Source organism: Phalangium opilio, unplaced genomic scaffold, assembly GCF_054372755.1.
Source record: "Phalangium opilio isolate 3A_F unplaced genomic scaffold, DU_Popi_V2 ptg000246l_1, whole genome shotgun sequence".
NCBI classification, from domain to species: domain Eukaryota; kingdom Metazoa; phylum Arthropoda; class Arachnida; order Opiliones; family Phalangiidae; genus Phalangium; species Phalangium opilio.
Window position 1 is genome coordinate 1731199 of NW_028324225.1, and position 19022 is coordinate 1750220.

Sequence of the window (19022 nt, forward strand, 5' to 3'; positions counted from 1 at the left end):
TGCCAAAAGTAATGCCGGATTGTAGTCATTGATAAAAACTTCGCTCTCATTTCTGGGCAAATCATACAGGCGTTTTTGGCTTCGTTTCATTTTACGATGACGCGTAACTGATTCAACAGAGTTTAATGTCGCAACGTTTGTTACGGTTCGAGGAAAACCGTAACGACACACTTTGAGCTCCTTATTTCCTCTCTTAACCTTTCGGTAGCAACTGCTGCAACATTTATGTGTTTGAAATTTTTTTACTAGCCGGTAAAGTTCTGGACTTTCAGCAGCTTTTGGTATTGAACAAGTGACATACTTTTGGACGTACTCCAAAATAGCTATTGCCGAACTGGAACCAATCACGGGAGCTTCTTCAGCCCACAACAAGCAATGGTAATGGGCTAAGCCGCGAGATTGGTACTCGACGCGCACAAAATGATGCGCTATCGGTCCTAGGACCGGATTCTCTTTACAAAGCACAAAGTTGTTTAGGAGCGATTTCACTTTGTTGTGAAAATGTAAACTGACGCTAAGAGGATCTAAATTTAATAGTTCAGCCACCGACATAGATTCGATCCCTGGCACGTCAGCATTCACTCGTCGTAGGTGGTCGTGAAGTTCAATGTCATCGTATTCCGCCGGATTAAAGGTTAAAAGCCAAGTAGGGGGGCCATACTCCCTAATCATGGCCAAAACACATTTGAGAACCTTATACCAATAATCCTTGGTTCCTCGAATGTGGCCCATGAAAGTCGCTAAATTACTCTCGAGCTCCGAATCTCGAGATTCAACTTGGTTCACGAAATCATTGACTGATACGTTCATGGGTTTTTTCACACGTAGAACGTAATTCAAACTACTGTTAATGGATTTCATTTCGGCCTCTTGGTATAAATGGAACATGAACGCATAATCTCGTCTAAACATTGGATTCGCGTTCAAAAGACGAGAAAGTCGGTATTCAGTTTCCGTCATTTTCCCAAACGGTCTTTCGTCGTGCTTGCCATAGCGAGCCATTGGGAACAAGTGCACGAATGACATGTATTCTAGATTTTTGTCCCAATTACTGATAGGCTCGGCTTCGACACGCTTCATTTGGTAAGAACCCAACACATCTTTTGACGGCTGAACATTTACTGGGTGAATTGTATAGTGATCGTACAGCTCAGTCACTTCATCTTTTGAAAGTTTTCGCAACAGTGCCTCAGGTTGAGTTAAAATTTTATAACGGTCGTCTGGCGAAAGATTAGATTCAATCACACCATCATTGATAACATCGATATCAATTTGGTGCGATTCCGCTTGCGGATTTTTTGCAATTGTAGTGAAGCCGTTTGTAATGACCTCGTCGCGCTTGTTTAACAGCGCCAGAGGATCCGTTGTCACCAATAATTCATCGGGAGTCAATGAATTTTCGTCTTCAATAGTTGCGTTAATCTCCTCGGTGCCATAAATGTAATCCTCATTGATAAGAGTAATATCAATGTCTTTGTACAAAGGATTAATTGTTTTCAGTTTAGCGACGGCCTTTTTCAAAGCATCAAGGCGAACAATTTTTTGCCAAACCTTTTTGTCACTAGTGGGCAAACCATTAACCAAGACGTGCAATTCGTGATCTTTAGGCAGTGCTGCTGGTATCATATCCAAATTTTTTTGGACTGGAATTGGCAAATATATGATTCTACCTTTCAAAGCTTTCACCGCGCCAAACTGCATGTTGGAATTAGTTTTAGTACCTAACCGGACTACAGTGTGAAATGCCTTCACAAGCTGAATTAAGGCCTTTTCAAACATGTTCAAACTCGTGACTTCGGTCGGAGGAACGTCAACCCCCAAGCCATTGAGGAAACATCTAATCGGAACCTTTCCCTTTTGCAAGTCTTTTGAACAATAAGGGCATAAAAGCATGTCCATTTCTCTGAAGTCAGGATTTTTCATTAGCAAACCAGCTCTTAAAATGAGAAAGGCGTGGTTGTCAAAAACTGAAGTGGACGCCAGTTTTTCAACGGTCCTCAAATCTGAATATTTTAATAATCTAGCGCAACAATCGCAAGATGTGTCGTGAAATTCATTCGTATCACGCTCAGCTCTGGCAAATTGTTTAGCGTAGAAGGCCAAGATTTCACTCTCATCGAGACAAGGCCTTATATCGTTCTCACCGCCTTTCGTCGCCTCGTTTTCGCCATTTGCCATTTTTAATCCACGTGCCTCCACAACTTTACTAATTTTGGGTAAAACATTTTGAAGAGATTCGTAATCGCCATGCTCAATCTCATCGGTCAATGTTGATAAAGCGTTAAGCAACGCTCTAACGGAGTAGATTTTACTCAAAATAGTTCTAATTGTAGTGTAATGTGGAGCCAGTTCTCTGAAGGCTCTCAAGTAACTCTCGCATTCCTCGCTTTCAGAGCAATAAGAGAAATGACCAAGGTACGGCAAAACTTTTACTTCAAAATCTGAATCGTCCAATGGCAATTTGACAATGGATTTCTGGCAAAACTTATTTTTGTAGGAGCAAACGTCAAAATCAGAGCCAAAAAGTTTATTTAGGTCGCTATCACTGGCCTTTGCCGCCTGGTTAATGAAAGCTACGACTTTAAAAATAGCCCGCTCTCTAACGTTGCAAATGTCGCTGCATTCCCAATACGAAGCTTTTTCTTTGGTTTCAATAAACCCAGATTCGTTAATTACGATATTCGCTTTGGGATTTTTTTCCTCTGACACGTTTTCTACTGCATTGAATAGATTCGTGACAACCCCTAAATCATTAACTTGCAAGCAGCGTTCAATGCCTTTGTTCAGTTTTTTCTGGTCAATAAAATTACCACTTTCATCAACCCATAATTCATTAACCTTTTCGCCGATACGAGAGCTTTCTCTTAACACTTTTATTAATAGACCATTTTCGTCGAACTGCAAAATTTTTTCAAAACGCGTTTCGTGGTCCTCGTTTTTTAAAATTCTGCCATCATTCCCCAAAGTAAAATATGTTGTCTGGTGATAAAAAGCTTCTTCCAGACTACTGTGAAGTCTTTTTCCTCCAATGACTTTGATAAAATTGTCACTATCCACCAATCCAATTTCTTGCACTTTCTTCGCGAAACTTTTGAAATCTTCAATAAGTAACGAGCGCCTTGCATGGTAGGCCGAATATATTCGCCTTTTTAAATAGAATGTTTTTCCAGATAGCAACTGGCATAGGAGTTTGTGGGATGCAAATTTGGAACTTTGCTTTTTACGTGAATTAGCAAAAGTTCTTTTCGTCATTAAACGGTCCGTAAGTCGCGTCACCAAAAACCGCTTGAAACTTTCGGCAATCATTTTTTTATTTTTTGTTTTAAAAATTCCTTTGTTAAAGGAGTTTTTTTTAAGATAATTCTTAGTCGGGTTCGCACCAACTTTTATTTGTCGAGAAGCGCCACCTATTTTAGGGGCCTGCAAAACCTTTTGAGTTTTTATTGAACTTGTCAATAAAGACTTGCGATTGAGTCCATCACTCGATTTCTTCTGAAAGAGCTGTTTTTTTTTTATATAGTACCTTTTGCACTTTGATTTGTTTTTGTTCGCTAAAGTCTTAGTTTTAGCTATCAACGCTCTTTGACTTTGTTTTTTCAAACGATTCTTGTCCCTTCTAACTTTTTCTCGAGAAACCATTTTGAGTTCTTAAATTTAGCACACAAAGATGTGTTTCGTTGCCAAGTCACTGAAGGTTTTCTCAGTGCGCCACAATAGGTCTATTACCAAGTCACTGAAGGTTTTCTCAGTGCGCCACAATAGGTCTACTACGAAGTCACTGAAGGTTTTCTCAGTGCGCCACAATAGGTCTATTACCAAGTCACTGAAGGTTTTCTCAGTGCGCCACAATAGGTCTATTACCAAGTCACTGAAGGTTTTCTCAGTGCGCCACAATAGGTCTATTACCAAGTCACTGAAGGTTTTCTCAGTGCGCCACAATAGGTCTATTACCAAGTCACTGAAGGTTTTCTCAGTGAGCCACAAGAGGTCTATTTTATTCAGTGTAACAGGAGCCGTAGACAAGAAAAATAGGATACAACACAAACAAAGGAGACAGAAAAGAATACAGCACAAACAAAGGAGACAGAAAAGAATACAGCACAAACAAAGAAAATATAAAAGAATACAGCACAAACAAAGAAAAAAAATCAAAATAAATCTTACCTTAATAAATCCTCAAAGCAGCAAAGTTAAGCTTAGAACGCTTTTAAAAAAGCGTAAGCCATAAGCAGCCCTTGAATCAAAACTAATTAAGAGTTTGGAGAAAAGTAAGCCTGAATTCGTCAATTAAATTCAAAAATGAACCAAACACGAGCACGAGTCAACGTGCACTGTACTGTTAGTCATTTAACGCGTATACGTCACTGTTGTTAATTTTCCAGCTAGCATTGATTCAGTTCAGTTTAGTTTGAAATGTTATTGAAGAAATTTGTAAACCTTTTAATACGACCGCTTAGACACGAGGCTGAGCTTGAATATTGTTTTCCGTGGGCTATTTTGCGTGGGGTAGATTTATTGTCGTGTAAACGAAAGTTCCTTTAAAATACTCTCTTAGAATCTATTAATACCACTCCATGGTAACAGATTCCTAGCACTCCACGGAAAACGGTAAGACCAGAGAGGTAAGACCCACAAACAGCGCCCCACTCAGAGATGCGGAGAATAACCCACCATTGTTGTATATGTTGTTTACTTCCTCGATTTTAGCCAAGCCTTGGTTGATCTTTTTTGTTTCTAATTTCAAGGCTGAATTTTAATTAAAGTGTATATTGTAAGAGCTTTTTTATTATAATTATGATTTAGTTTTTGAATCCCGCGAACGTAAGTTATGCAAGTTTAATGTTGCCGTTTCGCAATAGATACTTATCTAACCATACTATCTAACCATTACCACCACATCCCACCTACCCAAAAAAACTAACTGCAATACCCCCCCCCCAAGTCTCGTTGTGATCTCATTTAATGCCCAGCATCTTTACGGTAAGCGCCCAGAACTTTTGACCCTTTCTCCTGAATGGAGTGCCGACTGCATCTGTATCACTGAAACATGGGCTACTCCTTCACAAGATGATGCAGTTTTTAACCTGCCGGGGTACACTATCTTGCGCCAAGACCGTTTGGATCGAAATGGTGGTGGGGTACTAATCTACATTCGTCAAGATATTGTTTTCCATAAGCTCGACGTCTCTGTGACCCATCCAGAATCTCTATGGCTTGAACTTAAACCTCGTAACTCATCCTCCTGGGTCACCCTTGCCTGTGTATATCGTCCCCCGAACTCTTCAAAATCAGACACTCAAAAACTTTTTAATGATATCCGTTTCTTTTCTCACCGTAATAATGAACTCATCATCACTGGTGATTTTAACCTGCCTACCATCTGTTGGAGAACTGTTACTAGTACCTCGTGCTCATCATCTATTCAAAATGACTTCATTGATCTACTACACTCTTCAGCCCTCCATCAAAATATTGTCTTCCCAACACGTTTTAGTCAAACCTCCTCTATGCGGGCTAGCACTCTGGATCTCCTCATCACAAGGGCCAACGTTACTCCTACAGTGACTCCCCTCCCTCCGGTAGGGAGCAGTGACCATATTACGGTACATACAATATATCCCCTGCCAGTGTCTATTACAACCCCACAAAAATTTGATCTCGATTATGACTACTGCCGCGGTGACTATGAAACACTAAACCTACTCTTAGTTAGCTATGACTGGTCCCCACTATCTAAATTAAGTACCGAGGATGCGTGGTCCTTCTTTAAAAAGTCTCTCTTTGAATGTGTTGAGAAAACTATCCCCTTGTTCAACCATTCGGCCAGGTCCTCTTCCAAGCCATGGATTTCAGTCTCTACCAAGCGTGCAATCAGGAAAAAAGAGCGCCTCTGGAAGAAATTGCGTCAAGCTGCCTCTTCAGGTGACCAGCTTCGCCATGATCACCTTAAACTACTTTATAAATCCCAGACCAAACACGTCAAGACTCTCCTTCGCCAAGCCACGGCCAAATCCATAAAACGGAAGCTAAAATCAGTAAATACCAACCCTCGCGCGTTCTATCGGTTTGTGCGTCGTCAGATTCGCTCACTACCTTCTCGTCTTAACATTCACCTTAAAAACGGTCAAAAAACTGCCTCCGATTCTGAAATGGCTGACTGTCTAAATCAAACCCTAGTGTGTAATTTCAATTCGTCCCCCCCTGACCTCACCAACCTACCTGACACCTTGACAACTTCTATGCCTGACTACCTTCTCTCTATTAGTGCCATTTATCACATCCTACGGAAATTAGATGTTAAGAGTGCTTCAGGACCCGATGGGATACCAAATCGTCTTCTCAAAAACTGTGCCTCAACTCTCTCCCCTCCACTTCACGCGCTTTTTAAATTATCTATCTCTGAAGGTACTCTCCCCCTAGATTGGTGCACAGCTCATGTCACCCCACTTTATAAAGGCAAGGGCAGTAAAAGTGATGCTGCAAACTATAGACCAATTAGCCTTACTTCAACTATATGCAAAGTTCTAGAGAAGTGTATCCGCGCCCCCCTCTTGGAGTTTGTTAATCCCCTTCTTAGCTCTTTCCAACATGGCTTTCTTAATAATCGGTCCGTTGAATCTAATCTCTTATGTGCCCTTTATACCTGGTTAGCTGCTTATGATGAGGGCCGCCGTGTTGATGTTGTATATTTGGACATTGCTAAAGCATTTGACTCTGTTCCCCATAAGCGTCTCTTGGCCAAGCTTCGTGCCTTGGGTATAAATAATAACATATACTATTGGATTAAGGCTTACTTACTACGCAGAACCCAATCGGTACGTGTTGGAGCCAGTCTCAGTACCCCCCTCCCTGTTACTAGTGGGGTCCCACAAGGGAGCGTGCTTGGACCACTATTGTTTTTAATCTTTATTAACGACCTGCCCGATAAACTTGTCTCCCAATTATGTCTATTCGCGGATGATTTAAAGCTTTTCCGTGAGATAACCTCCTATAATGATATACTTCTTCTTCAATCTGACCTCACTCGACTTGAGGCTTGGTCAAAGACGAATGGTCTGTCCTTTAATGGGCAAAAGTCGTTGCTTTTATCTATTCAACGTTCTGAGGTTAAAACTGATATTCCGTCCCCTTATTTCCTAGGTGGCCAAAATATCCGCCGCGTTAATGAGTGTCGTGATTTAGGTATACAAATTTCGCATAATCTTTCTTTTCATGCCCACATCAAGAAAACTTGTAGTCGTGCAAACGGTCTCCTTGCCACAATTAAAGCCAACTTTCCAAATATCCCTAATACCTTAATGACCCGTCTCTTCAACTGTTATGTCCTTCCCATATTAGAATTTGGTAGCCAAATTTGGAACCCCTATCAGGTCTCTGACACTAAATTACTCGACAATGTTCAAGGTCGTGCGTCGAAAATACCTATTCACCTTCGTCACCTCCCTCGTACTGATAGACTAAATTCCTTGGGTTGGTCGTCCCTGTCTGCGCGGCGCACTTATCTAGACCTTGTTTCCCTTTTTCGTATAGTCCACACCAATGGTCAAAAGTTTTTTAAACAAGCCCCAAACCATCATGCCACTCGAGGCCATAACCTTAAACTATTTCTCCCCCCTTCCCGCAAAAACCAATTAAAAAACTCCTTTTTTCGACGAACCATTCCTCTCTGGAACTCTTTACCACCTGATTTGGTCTCCCTGACGTCCCTTCCTCCTTTTAAAGTAGGGCTTAAAAAATTCCTTCAAGTGTAGTAAATCTCATTGTATTTTTATTTTTTATCCCAGTCAATTTGTATATTTTGTATATTTTGTACATTATTATTCTATTGTTATATTGCTTATTTCGCTCCTGGAGCTGTAAGGCGTTCCACGCCCTAGCTCGTCAATAAACACGGAACAAAAAAAAAAAAAAAAACTTTGATAATATCCTTGAACGTTAATTGTGGTGTAAACTTCAACATCCACAACGAAATGCCCTGATTTAAAATTAGGTAACTTATGCGAAAAGCTCAGAAGAGCTTCACATCATTAATCAGTAATAATAAAGGCCAATATAATGTAACTGTTGCTTTGATTGAAAAGGGGCGCACATTAAATCCATCATACGACTTTCAAACCATACCAACGATCCATGTTTGTCCAAAGGTGTGGATTACAGTAAAAAGTGGTTAGCAAAAATGCCAATACACCATTGGATTTGGGTAGAAAGATGGAGTTTGAAGGTATTGTTAAAATGGTTAAGACCCAAATTGACTAGGATAGAAATTTGAGTTTGATTGAAACATAAAACGTACGTTTAAATAGTTTGGAAGAAAACTCGTGTGGAATGTGCAATCTGAAGAAGTTGGAAAATTGTAAGTGGAATTGAGCTTTACGTTTACTGACATATTTCTCGTTTCAATACTGCCTTCCTTGCAGAGAGGCATGACTGTATGCAAAAGGGAGTTTAATGAAGAAAATACTGAAATTGACAAACCCTTATATTATATATACTTAGCAAATGGAATTCAAACTTTATTAAATCAAAGAAGGTAATAAGAACGGGAGTTGAACTAGCAGCTTTGGCAAAACATTTTAGGAACACACAGGAAGTTCAGAGTGAATATTTCAAAGCCGCCCAGAACACTTCAGTCAAGCCTTCTACTCCTTTTTTTAGCCTCTTTGATTAAATCAGAAGGTGAAAATTACTATCACTTGAAACAGCACGAACTCGCTATATTCTGCAACTTTTAAAATTATTATGTGGTTGTGATTATTTTATGTAATCAAGTTTTTATTTGAGAAAAAAATATTTGTTCTTATATTTTTCCGTTAAAAGCACGGAAGTTTATTTCTTATATTTTTCCGTTAAAAGCATGGAAGTCTATTAATGAAGAAATAATGAGTTTGCTTTTTTTAAATCTGTTATGATAATAATATTTCATTTAAAGAAATATGAAAATTTTAGCAATAGACCAGGAAATAATTGACATGATTGCGGAAAATATCATCTCAATAATTTTGATGTTTATTTGAAATAATGTACACAGAACGAAATCACAAAAAAGGATTAAATAAAGAAAAAATAAGTGAGGCTAACTTTTCAAAAGCGGTATTGAAGTTACTTAAATTTGTAAAAATTAGGTAAACATTCATTTTGATGCAATTCTATAGTCATTCATTTTTTAATGACATAATGTTTAGTAAAAATTACTCTTGCATTTAGTCGCTTTCTACATTTCTAGCCTGATAATCTTCAACTTCTATTGCATGTTGTTTGCGATTGACGGAAAGCTTGGAAGAAATTTAAATTTCATTCTTCACCTTTTCTGGACTTGAAACATTAGATAACACAACAAATGTCTCTGGCATCTTACGTTTCTAGCAGCAATACTCCAAAAATGTCTTTCGATTGAAACCAAACATTATTTAAGTTTAGTGTCTGAGTACCTTTCGTAGCCATTGTAATAACAGTTTGCGTAGCTTTACATTTAGTGCCAAATTTTCTTGTTGCAATACTTATTCCTTCTTTACATGGTGGCAGAACTGTACCTACAAGCGCAACGTTACCTCCAGTTGGTTTTGATTGGATTGCTGTTTCATTATCATCAAAAGCTTGAGCATGTAGTAAATTTATATCTTCATGTACTGTTAGTAAAAGTTTAGAATTTGAGCTTCCTAGAAGGTCTTTATCTAAACTTGTTCCATGAATTGGTATTGAGTGTGGTTTCAGTAACATCCTTTTTTTCCCTTTAGTAACGATAACATCATCTTGACAAAAATGTTTTGAACAAATAACGGACACTTTGTTCGGTCTCCACTCTTTACCGCGATTTGTAGCCAAAATCCACATTTTAATTAGATCATCGTTACCTTTACATTGAAAAAAAACTTAGCCAAATACCCCAGTCGCCCAAAAGGGCACTTTTTGTTAAGGTTTACAGTACCTTTCGGAAATAAATGTAAACTGTAGGAACCGTCTTGGGCTAGATTGTCACTACAACTTGAACATCCAAGAACCACGCATCGTTTATTATATGGCATTGTAAATAGATTCTGAAGAGATGCTTATTACTCGCAAGTCGCAACAGGTAATTTAGTTTTGAAAATACTCAAACCGACTAAACTTTATATTAAGCTCAAGATTAACGTTACAAATAGAGTTTTAGAAATCATTTTTAAAATAACAATCATGCCGAAATTATACTCTTTATTCCTTCTAAGAGATCAGGTAAACATATGTTTTGAACACCTTTTCCTCGAGATGTCGCTTTAGACAGAACAAACTTCCTATACCGCCGCTTTTAAAATTATGTAGTAGTGATTGTTTCCTGCCATATAAATAAAGAAATATTGTAAACCTGTCTGTAATTGTTGTTCTTTCAATTATCTTATATTTTTGTTTTTAAACCACTGGAAAAGCTATATTAATGAAGAAAGTAAATTTACCGTATTCCCCGGTTTTATTCGCTGCGTTTAGCTACGTCCACCATAAAAGCGCTTTAGGTTACCGGTTACGTAGAAAGATTGCAATCTGGTACTAAACCGAGAACTTGGTAGTGGTTGCTGAACGCACTTACAATTTTCAAACAACGAGACGTTACAAAGTAAGCGGATTTATTTTTAAACTTACTACCATAGAATATGAATATAAATGGAAAATTTATTAAAACTTAGGTTTATTTTGTGATTAATTACTTATTTAGCAGCCTTTAGAGCACTTATGGGTTATAATTTCACTTTGAAATTTTTTTAAAACGTCTTTTTCAAAATATTTAGGTTAAGCCTCGGTTAATGATCTTTGCCTTCTTTCATGGCAGCAGCTAAGGCTTAGGGGTAGTAGAAAGCAGGCAGTACTTGCCGGTTGGCTAATGGTGAAAAAAGTTTTAAAAGTACAGTACAGCCCCGTAATTAAGATAAACGTGTTTTCAAGAAACTTAGTTCGATTAATTCAAGAAATAATAATTACATTTCACCACATTTCTCCGGCCTGATTTTCAATCCCTTTAATATATTTCACTCTTAAAATCAGCTAGGCCTACAATTAATATGAAAATAGTCCGTAAGTGAAAGAAAGATTAGCACCATAATAATAAGGGTCTTTATTTCAAAATCTAGTTAAGAAAATGGACCGCCTTTTCAACATAGCGGAAAACTGTAATGTTACGGTAAACATAAACGGAGTGGGAGATGGGATGGCAAATGCTATAGCTGGGGCTTTTGCCCCCAGAGGATATGGGGCTGTTGCCCGAAGAGGACGTGGGGCTGTTGTCCCAAGAGGACGCGGGGCTGTTGTCCCAAGAGGACGCGGGGCTTTTGCCCCAAGAGGGCGCGGGGCTTTTGCCTTAAGAGGGCGCGGGGCTGTTGCCCCAAGAGGGGGCCACAGTTTTAGGGGCCGTGGACGTGGCGGAGGCCGGGTTAACGGTGGTGGAGGCCGTAACGCCAGGGGCCGGCGGTGCAATAATTGTGGCCGCTACGGCCATTTAATGCGCGACTGCTGGAGCCGCGTTCGTGGTATAAAACTCATTTAATACTTAGAAGTGAAAATGTACAAAGTATTATTCAATTTTGGTAATAGGAGACCAAGGAGGCCCACAAAATTCGATGGCGGGGGTTGGGCCAGTCCCTCCCCAAGGCGCCGTAGTGGTGCCTACCCCGCCTCACGGTGCCGGAGTGTTGCGGATGCGCGACTGGTGGAGCCGCGTTCGTGGTATAAAACTCATTTAATACTTAAAAGTGAAAATTTACAAAGTATTATTCAATTTTGGTTGAAGGGGACCAAGGAGCCCAACAAAATTCGTTGGCGGAGGTTGGGCCTGTCCCTCCCCAAGGCGCCTTAGTGATGATCAACTCGCCTCAAAGCGCTGGGGAGCAGACGGCCCAACCTCAAGGCGCTGATGATGGGCGAACATCGCCAAAACGTGTCGAAGAGGAGGAAGAAGAAGACATGTCGATGGAGGAGCTTGATGCTGCAATCAAGTTGTAAGTTGTATGTTCCGAAAAGGGTGGTAGGACCGAACAAAAGTCGGTTCTTTTCCTTTAGATCCAATTTAGAGTCGAAATTATTCTATGAGATTTTGCTGTCCAGGTCACCTTTTAAAAATGATAATTTAAGATTTTCACAGACGACCCCTTAATTAAATATAAATTAGCATTTATTTAATTCAGTCATAAACGGTGTCAAAAATGTCATAAAGCATCTTCGACTTTAAATCGCCAATAGAGCCAACTGTAGTCTGGGTGTACTACCACCCTTTTTGGTACACCCTGTATAGCCGGTTTCCTGCTTACTCTTCTGCGCGGTTGCAGTTCTTCAAAAATATTTTGCATGTCATAATTGACTAAAGGGCGAGCGTCTATCTCACACAATAAAACTTGCAGCTATTTATATCTGTCATAAAATTGCCTGCTGACTCGCGACATTGACATTAACCCTTTAAGGAATAATTTTCAATTGTTGTAACGAGCTAAAATATTTAAAGAATTGGACCCAGGTCCCTTCATCATTATAATTTAAAATCATAATTTTAAACCATTTCCTTACAGGATTGAAAAAAAAAACAAGATTAAGAATTTTTTTTTTAAATATTACATTTAATTTTTTATTTCAAGTGTGTTTTTTTTTAATGAATGATTTTTTTTTATTATTTATTTTATTAATATTATAAATTTCTTTTCCTAAATTGTAAATACATTTTTTTTCCTAATTACAATATTTTTCTAATTATAAATTTTTTAAATACCAAATTCTTTCTCAAATTATATTTAATTTTTTTCAAATAAAATAGTTATTTCAAAAATGAGCCGTTTTTTTTCCTTGCTTAATCCCTTCGTATCTTAAATGGTAACGTTGAAAGAACTGCGCTAATGTAAACAGCACTGCCATGTTCAAAACTTAATGAACTTTGTTGCAATTTTTCCGTAGATTTCCGTTGTTGAATTTTTGGTACAGTGAGAACTTTCTTGCAGTTTTTCCGTAGATATCCGGCGTTGATGAATTTTTGATACGGTGAAACACCATCGTTGCGTTGATTTAGCTTATAAAATTAGTCTGAGTAAATAATATTATTTCCGACTCGTTGCATTCAATTTTTATCATATTCTGTGCTAAATTTCAGTAACATAAAGAGCATCTATAAAATATGTTAATTAAATGATGTGATTCTATAGTTTGGCTTGAATACTAGTAATTAATCAAGTACCTAAACAATTCATAGCAATTTAGACGAATTAACAAACGGCAATGTGGAGTGTGGAACTAGCAAACAACGTAATCCTCTGTATCCCCTGAGGTGACGTTGGTAAAATTTAACGCTGATGTAAACTTGGAAATTATTTGACTAATTAAATTACATAACGACCCTGTTAAGTGAATCGGTTACAAACTAACACCACTGTTACTTATATTTATGTTAACCTCATATGGGAATGTTGAACCAACTGCGCTAACGCAAAGTACCAGTCTTTTACTGCCGCAGGGTAAACACACATTTTGTCACCTTTCCAGTAGTATTTTGAAGTTCTCGAAAGTTTCACAGGGTGAAAAGAACTATCTTTACTTCAACACGTTAATAATTTGAATAGGTATGCCATTTTTTACATCATATTGGAAGCGCACACGGTAAATACAGCATAATAAACAACCTAGGCTAAACCCGGTTTCTAGCATAAAATTGAGCAGACTATACGTATACAGGATTCCAAAACAAATGAGAGCCGGAAATCAGCCTTTTTAATAATCTTCAAAGAAAGAGGAAAGACACTATATGAGACTATAATTACATAGAGTAACTAAAATAGGGTAATGGCAGCCCTCTGCCTTCGACTGTATTAAGCTCTATGGGGAAATAACTTGGGGTGTCATTAGTCTATACAACTTAAGCCTTGGCCGTAAACAACGTCGAAAAGCTTACTTTAAATGATATAAAAACCTCTATTAACTGTAATTATTTACCTGAATTACTTTTCTAGACGAAAATTCGACCTGATAACGACGTATTTCTTATTAAGGGTGCTACAGTTAATTAGAAAATACATATAAAGGTGCTCAAGCTCGGATGAAATACCAAAGTAATTTGTTAGCGTCTACTGCTAAGAAATTAGTAAAAATCAGCAAGAAAGCCAACATTTGAAATTTGTCAACGTAACTTGTTAGCACCCACAAATCTAGGCCCTTCTAGTTGTCAACGAGAACAAAATGAAGCATTAGGTTTAAGCATGGTTTAAGCGCGCTATAAGGTTAGGCTGACTTCTGGCCCAAAAGTAATTTTTTGACGTACTATCTTAATTAGTTAAATTACAAAAATTAGAATTCATTAATTAAAAATCGAAACACGTAAGTTTCCCATTTAATAAATGCTTGTTAATTTAGAAGTATTCCGAAAACTAACTTCGCTATACTTTTCCCGTATGACCTATGACCATTTCGTTAAAAAACCGAAAAAATTTTAATGCTTTTTCTATGGGACGCTAACCCTAAAAGGTGTGAATTTTTCTTTAACATTACAGAAGGGTGTCATGTCATATCTACAAGGGCCTACCGGCCCTGTAGAATTTCATTGGAAAATCACCGTTAAAGGCAGTGCTATTTCTTGTGTTTAATAGTTTACAATGTAAACAAAGACGTTACGTTGGTTGTTCTGTAGTAAGCGTGGCCTTCCATAAAGTATTACCTAATTAAATATTTCAATTATTTGGGTAGAAATGCCATTTTTTAATTAATACAATGGAGATATGGAAATAGCGGTATTCGGATAAAAGCACATGTGTACTAAAGAACACGACTACATTGTTTTTTACCCTGATTTGAGCAAATTAGATAACGGTATCCAGAATTAACTAGCGCTACTGTTACCCATGTTGGAGAGATAAACAAAGCATAAAATCATAGCATAATTACGAAGAGGATATGAGGAAACCTGGGTAATAATAAGCACCGTGCTACTGAAATTGTTTTGACCAAGGCTTAGTGAAATGAAATAGATTAATTTACAATAATTTACAAATTTAACGATAATTTTTACCTTAAGCGTTTTATATTTAAATAATATTAAGTTTTAGCAACCAAAAATACTAAAATTAGACCAAATTACTTTCCAAAAGCTTCACAAAGTTCATAAACGCTATTTAAGGCGACGATTTAGACTCTAGTATTTTGATGGCGTCGCCGACTTAAACTATCGCCGTTCCAACGTCACGGCGGCTGTGCGGCATTATTAAAGCCGTCTTATCCCGCTTTCTATAGGCCATTTCATCCAAAAAGCATTATGAAGAAACTCTCAAATTATTATGAGGCAACTAAACGTTAAAATACGCCAATTTTGGTCGCGCTGATATTTTCTAGTAAATTAGTGTATCCATGATATAAAATCGCAAATCGAGTTATGTTCTAAATGTTATCAAAATTAATACTTAAACTTAATTATTTTCCATGAAAATCGCTTAGCGCCATGAGAAATGTTGTACCTTTCATTTAAGACCGTTCCCAAAACTAACAAACGTATAGTTTTTCTAACATCGAATTAACCGGACGGTTCTTTTCAAGAACTTTCCCATGTTATTTCTATGGGAAAAATTCCTGTTTTTCATAAAAAGGTGTGAAAAATTTTATGGAAATGAAAACCACCCTTAGCAACTTTATTCTTTATAAAAAAAACTAATGGATGGATCTTTTTGAAATTTTAACCACACATTAAGGGCCCAAATTGTAGTTCTGGGGTATATTTTCAAAACAGTAAACGTAATACAAAAAAAGTCCAATCCAATCAAAAAACCACCCTTATACATTAAGGGCAGTATGAAGTCTTATCTAAGAGAGCTACCGCTCTCTCAGAATACTTCGTTTTAACTGATGTATAGCAAACTTTATATTTATAGGAACTAATAATGAAATCAGAAAAAATATTTTGAGTTTTCGATTTACATTTTTCGTTGACATAGGGAACGACTGATTCTGATATTCGAAAGCTGTGGGAACTATCTGTGAAGAGCAAAGGAATTATCCCATTTAGTGATTTGGACATCCAAAAGGCTTTAGAAGAAGTCTTTAATGAAAAACAGTTCCTTTTCATGCCCGAACTCTTAATTAAAGATGGTTTTGAGCAGCTAAGTTCTTGCACTGAGAATCCAGGAAGATACTGTTTATCAAAGTCCGTATATAAGACAAAGTTGGCTTTTCCCATCCGAAGAGGATTCAACTCTTCCTATGCCAATATATTTAAAAAATGGTAAAAGTCTCTTAAATTTTTGAACCTGGTTCGTTCTACCTCGTATTATTACACTTCATTTGAACACAATAATGCAGATTTCTCTATTCACAGTTGTTACCAGCTTTTTGAAAGTGGAGTAACCTTTAAATCCTTGGAAGAGGCCTTCTGGGCAGGAGAGAGATGTTTTCTGAAGACAGCTGAAAATGAAGTTGTTCAACTACATTTGAAGAGTTTTTTCGTTCCACTATGCATATTGGGACTCGGATGCACATTTGCTTTGATCGCGATTTGTATCGAAGGTTTACACTCAATTGATAACAAAACGTTTCTCTAGAGAGTTAATAAAGAAAATATTGCAAACACATAAATAATATTCAGAAGTAATCGCTCTGAACATCAAGTTAAAATAACAATGGATTTGTACACTTTCCAATATTATTATTTACGGGCCAATTTAAACTCTGCTAAATTCCTTCCACCGCTACTAGAAATAAATTTTCAATTCTACGATAAGTATGAATTAGCCGAGTGTTAAGAAAGTGTTTGCGTGTTTTAGTTTACCCACATATTTTATGATATGTCGAACACTATGTAAGCTAGCTACCTGAAATAAAGTGCGTTATTCACAGTTTCCAATGACAACCTTACATGGGAAAACCGGAAGTGACTATATTATCAGCTTTTACAATGCTGAATACTCGAGGTTATATACGCAATTTTCGGATTCCTTGTGGTTGAATCATACATGAAAAGTTTTCCCCAAATTCAATCGGATGAGTAGGCTACGAGTAATGAAACTTAATTCAAAATATGGCAACAATTAATAATCAAGCATTGAATCTTTATTGACATATTTCTTTTTAGAAATTATGTCACATTATTGCATGCATATATGTGGTTGGCCTTTTGTCGCAATTCATTGAAACCCATCAGACTTTCATTGAGAGAAAACCCGCCTCTTTTGAAGAGGAAAAAACGGCCGGTAAAGATTTCCATTATGGCCATCATATTATAATATCTAAAACTCAAATTAATAACGTCAGTTCTTCAGTCCGACTCATTGCAGCACAGTAAAAATCTCAGTCGTGATGGCATATGCGCTGCATAAGACCCCGTCAAGTAGATAAGGGGATAGCTGCCATACTATGACCATTCCCTGCGCGACGAAGCATTGGTAGACGGAGCCTGGAGACGCCTAATTTGCCATTTTTAGTTATAAAGCCGAACGAAACCAAAGCATCGGCAAAGGCGCATTTCACAACTGAAGTTCAAAGCTACCCTATGGTACAGCATAAAAACCCAATGGAAAAAGAAAAACAAGTTCAGAAACAAGCACTTATAAATATTTTTCCAATTTGGGGTAATTTAATTGAGTAGTTAAATCATGAACCAGGCAATACAAGTACAAGAACAAACACAAATACTTGAAAATATTTTTCAAATTTGTGGAAATTTATTTGAGTAGTGAAACTATGAACCATGTAATACAAGTACAAGCACAAGTAAATATTTTTTTCCAATTAGGGGTAATTTAATTGCGTAGTTAAATCATGAACCAGGATATATAGGTACAATTACAAGCATTTGAAAACGTATTTTCCCAATTTCTGGTAATTAAATCGAGAAGTTAATTCATGAATCAACAATTTTCCATCAACGATCCATCATCATTTTGATCTCATACATTAAGGAGAATGTTTTGTTCTATTTTCACGAAAGTTAAACTTTAGGGGGCATAGAATATGAAGATTTTGTCCCAATTTGTGGTAATTAATTTGGCTAGTTAAAGCATGAACCAGGCAGTACAAGTACAAACACCTGTAAATACTTTTAATTTTTGGTAATTTATTTGAAGTTTTTAATCATGAACCAGGCAATACAAGTACAAGCACATACACTAATATATTTCAAATTTATAGAAATTAATTTGAGTAGTGAAATCATGAACCAGGCAATACAAGTACAAGCACTTGTAAATATTTTTCCAATTTGAGGTAATATAATTGAATAGTTAAATCATGAACCTGGCAATACAAGTACAAGTACAAACAAAAGCCCTTATAAATATTTTTCCAATTTAGGGCAATATATTTGAGTAGTTAAATCATGAACCTGGATACAAGTACAAGAACAAGCACTTGTAAATATTTGTCCAATTTATGGAAATGTATTTGAGAAGTGAAATCATAAACCAGGCCATACAATTAGAAGTACAAGCAATTGCAAAAATTTTTCCAATTAGTAGTAATTTAATTGAGTAGTTAAATCATGGATCAGGCAATACAAGTACAATCACAACTACAAGCACTTGAAATTAACTTTCCAGTTTGTGGAAATGTTATTGAGTAGTTCATTAGGAAAGACCGTACCGTAGGAAATGCTGGTGGCGTAGGCTTCTATCATAAGGAACACTCAAGCATATCATTAATGGATACCTCAATATTCACCAGTAACGATCACTCAATCCTTGAAAACCTATGGATCACTTTCTATGAAGCAAGCCCAAAACCACTGTACATTTGCACATGCTACATTACACCTAATGTAGCAGACATGGCTTATACCGTAGATAAACTCAAAAACCAAGTTGATGTAATGACGAGTATTGACGCAGAAGTCTTAATTCTTGGTGGCTTTAACTGTGACCTACTTGCAGCTAAGAAATCTACTAAAACCAACTCAGTACAAAAGATAATGGTTGAATCAACTCAGTTAATTAATGAAGCCACGAGAATAACCATGAATACAAGCACTGAGATAGATCACATCAATACCAACTACCCATCTAGGATTATGAAAGCCATAGTCATACCTCACGACTTATCGGACCAAGATA

At 37.2% G+C, this 19022-nt stretch overlaps 3 long non-coding RNA genes across 4 annotated transcripts; 1 reads left to right on the top strand and 2 right to left on the bottom strand.

Annotated features, from left to right (window-relative positions):
- Window positions 1-7922: 7922 nt before the first annotated feature.
- On the top strand, window positions 7923-9077 carry LOC149611309 (uncharacterized). Its single transcript, XR_016376399.1, has 4 exons — window positions 7923-7990; window positions 8082-8221; window positions 8304-8353; window positions 8418-9077. It is a non-coding gene; the product is annotated as an uncharacterized LOC149611309 (long non-coding RNA).
- On the bottom strand, window positions 8984-10601 carry LOC149611310 (uncharacterized). Its single transcript, XR_016376398.1, has 2 exons — window positions 9926-10601; window positions 8984-9851 (listed from the first exon to the last, which is right to left on the bottom strand). It is a non-coding gene; the product is annotated as an uncharacterized LOC149611310 (long non-coding RNA).
- A 2009-nt stretch (window positions 10602-12610) lies between these two features.
- Window positions 12611-14473, bottom strand: LOC149611311 (uncharacterized). 2 transcript variants are annotated; one of them, XR_016376420.1, is made up of 3 exons: window positions 13933-14473; window positions 13181-13718; window positions 12611-13111 (listed from the first exon to the last, which is right to left on the bottom strand). It is a non-coding gene; the product is annotated as an uncharacterized LOC149611311 (long non-coding RNA). The 2 variants fall into 2 exon arrangements; XR_016376419.1 differs by having other exon boundaries at window positions 12615-13111; window positions 13181-13340; window positions 13396-14471.
- Window positions 14474-19022: the final 4549 nt, after the last annotated feature.